This window comes from Arvicola amphibius, chromosome 5 (assembly GCF_903992535.2).
Source record: "Arvicola amphibius chromosome 5, mArvAmp1.2, whole genome shotgun sequence".
Taxonomy (NCBI): Eukaryota; Metazoa; Chordata; class Mammalia; order Rodentia; family Cricetidae; genus Arvicola; species Arvicola amphibius.
The window spans coordinates 27340309-27343812 of record NC_052051.1 but is presented as its reverse complement, the minus strand read 5'-3'; the positions used below and the strand labels follow the sequence as shown (position 1 = coordinate 27343812).

Here is a 3504-nt window from a genome sequence, read left to right as displayed (position 1 = left end):
TTTTTAGTGTAAGGATTTACAGATATAGACTCTCCTAGATCTGAGTTTAATTTTCTTAATCTGCCTTCTTTAACTGTTGCTGCTACTAAATATTTCTGCCAAGGGAGGGGTGGTGATGGAGAAGGACCTTAAAGCCAACATCTCTAATGACCACACCCTTGAAAACTATCATCAGCACTGGGCCAGGGAGCAATGGATAACTCGTCTGACTATGGATCAGAAGATTCTAGGTTTGATTCCTGGCTGGTTTGATATGTGCAGATTACTTTCTGGGCAGTGGAGGTGCACACCTTTAATCCAAGCACTTGGGAAGAAGAGGCAGGCAGACCTCTGTGAGTTCGAGGCCAACTTGTCTACAAAGAGAGTTCCAGAACAGACTCCAAAATTACACAGAAAAACCCTGTCTTGAAAAAACAAAACATAACAAAAGAACCCAACACTGTTATCACAAAACTTGCTTGGCCCAGGTGCCTTTGGAGGGATGAAGTCGGCCTGGTCCTCCTCATAGAGACATAGGTAGCGGTGTGTTGAAACACAGTCAAAGGAATGACCCATGGTGAACAGTGACTTTGGGAACTGTTAGAGAGGCTGCAGGAAAAAGGCAGAGGGCATTATTACCTCATATACATTTTGTTCTTGGATGTGATTTTGTTCCTCCTGTGTAAACATTTACATCCAATTTACAAGACAAGTTTATTCTTGTTGGATGTCAGAACATAACACCCAAATCTGGTGAAAGGAAAAGTTGAGTGTTGTCTCAGTTTACCCTGAATCTGGATATGGCCTTCAGTCTTTCTTTTATGCTGTCCCAGATATAATCTACAGTACACGCCAGACAATTGTGTTTAAACTGCTCTGTCCTGGGAAAGTTCTGGGAAAGGGCTGCTCTATTCATATTTAGTATGTGCTTCCTGGCATCTTTACATGTCTTTTAAATCAAACAACCTTCCCTGGATCATTGCATTCTTTGCTATATTTGTGTATAAAGTACACTGGAAATGAAGTAAAGTCTGCCCCATTCTTTCAGGTCCTCAGGCCCCAGGTTCAGCAGACAATATCTACACAGGCCAACATAAGCTGACAGCAGTAAAATCCTGAAGTGGGAAAGAAGAAAGCCTGCTTTGCCATGTCTGAGGTTGAGATAACAACAGCTTTAGACCGTCCCAACGTTATCACACTCTACCACACCACTGACCTTACACAACACCTGTATCGTCATGGCGCATGCCTCGTAGGTGAGCCAGGTTACAGAGAGTCATGGCGTCAGTACAGAGTGCCACAACAGATGTACTATGTCATCGTTTGGATTCTGCAGAAGGATGAGGCCTATAGACAAACTATTCAAGCAGGTAGTATGCGTTCTCCAGTATTGTCACAAAAAAAGGAAAGAGACACAGGTAATTAACAACAGAAAACATTACGGTGGACAACCAGTGGGTATGAAATAAGTAATTTTGGTGCTCGCTTTAGCAGCACATATACTAAATCTGGAACAATACAGAGAAGCTTAGCATGGCCCCTGTGGAAGGATGACACTCAAATTCGAGAAGCGTTTCATGTTTTTTTAAAAAAGTAAGTGATTTTGACATGAGTAGCCAACTGAGCGCTGGGGAGAAGCTGGTGGCCTTCTGTGGTACTGCTGCATGTTGTGCACCTGAATTCCTTAGGAACAGTGTATGATGGGCTTGCTGTGGACATCTGGGGTCTGGGAGTAGTGGTTTACTTTATGGTTCCTATGTCTGTCTCCCTTACTTAAAAAAAAGGAAATGCATATATAGGTAGAAAATATAAAATATTGTATTATCCCTTCTTAACTTTCTCTAGAACTTTATGACATGATCAGTCATGTGGCTGGGCAGAGTCCCAACTAGGCAACATAATAAGACACCTGTGTATGAACCATGGTGATCACCTTTCCCTGGGTTCTGTAACAAACAAATTCCCAACCAACTAGAACCCTACATGAATTTACAAATAGGTTTGTGGTGCAGCCTTCAAAAAACCCAACCTCTTTAAGACAGAGAAGCAGGAGGAGATAGCACTTAACTGTGCAGCAGTTGTCTCTGTGGAGAGGACGAACTGACAAGCATTTTAAGACTTGGAAGCAGGGTAGCACCATCACCTCTGCACATCCTCCCACCTTCCTTCTCTGCCTGAGGGGACCCAGTTTCCCTGCAACCCCACTCCCACCTTGCCCACTAAAGGCAAGCTTCCATCATGACGGAAAGGGAGAAACAGTGCACGGCATATCTGCAACTCTGTGCAGCCAGAGAGGAGCCAGCCGGCATCATACTCTAGCAGAGCATACCCGAGGCTAGCCAGGAGGCCTCGCGGTGTGAGCGGCAGCTGGAGGGAGATGGGCAGCACCACCATGCTTAAGGATGTACTATGGACCTGCCCATCTTCAGAGAGTTCATTATCAGAAACCTCCTTCATCAAGACACCCCAGAATGTGACCAGAGCTGGGGCTTAACACCCAAAGAGTAGCACCCACTCCTAGGACACAACACCTCCCATCTCCAGGAAGGAAGCCCAGAAGAGAAATGAGCACACAAGACACAGACAGCAGTTCTCCTCACAACCCTCTGCAGACATCGACTCAAGAACAGCTCCATGGCCAGCCCCAAGGGGTGACAGAGTCTCGCTAAAAAGGCAGAAGGCCTAAAGAATCAGATTGCAAATTGCTTGCACAGATTATGTCACTGCCCTCTGACCCCAAAGAGGCAGCGCTGACCAGGAAGAGACACCTGTCAGTGAATCAGAAAAACAGTGGCAGCGGGGGTGGGAACAAATAGAGTGGCCACATGTATGTCTGCATTTTCTCTGGACACTTTTAATATCCTTTTCAAATACACATATTTTGGGAATGGTTCACTTAACATACCTGTCACCCAAGAAGGCAGTTCCCACAGCATCTCCCTTCTGAGGACCATGAAGTAGACTAGACAACAGAAAATGGTGATCGCAGGCTAAACAAGAACAGTGGAGAAGGGCTGGTGAGAGAAAAGGCCACCCAGGAAGAGTCAGCCAAGAAAACCATCCTACTGCAGGGCCTGCATAGTCAAAGAGAAAGTCCATGTATTTTAATGTCACCCAAGATCCTTTTCCCATATCTCTCTGCTTTTAAGTGTTGGGGGATTGGCTGGGCCCCCTGGTGGCTGACATCTGGTATGGATACCGATAGGCACAGCAGAGAACCCAGCCTATGTCCAGGCAGCTGGTGCCTGCACCCTGGTGGAGAGGATCCCGTCTAGCACAAAAGGGATACAAACTACTGTCCAGACAGAACCCCACTCACAAAATCATTGCCTCAGTGCTGGACCTCAAATGTGTCCTCTTGAGAGTAGAGGTTAAGTCAAAAGGATGTCCACAGACATCTGGTCCGAAGAGCCCCTGTGAATCCCTGAACAGAGAACAGAACACACTGGTGCGGAGACATGTCCACCCAATGCTCCTCTGTCCATTCTTTATGTTTCTGGGTAAAGGGAGATAGTTTCTGCATGA

General features: G+C 45.9%; 1 non-coding gene across 1 annotated transcript; it reads left to right on the top strand.

The window, feature by feature from the left end:
• Positions 1–1457: 1457 nt before the first annotated feature.
• On the top strand, positions 1458–1564 carry LOC119816005. The gene has a single exon (XR_005285664.1). It is a non-coding gene; the product is annotated as a U6 spliceosomal RNA (small nuclear RNA).
• The last annotated feature ends 1940 nt before the right edge of the window (positions 1565–3504 follow it).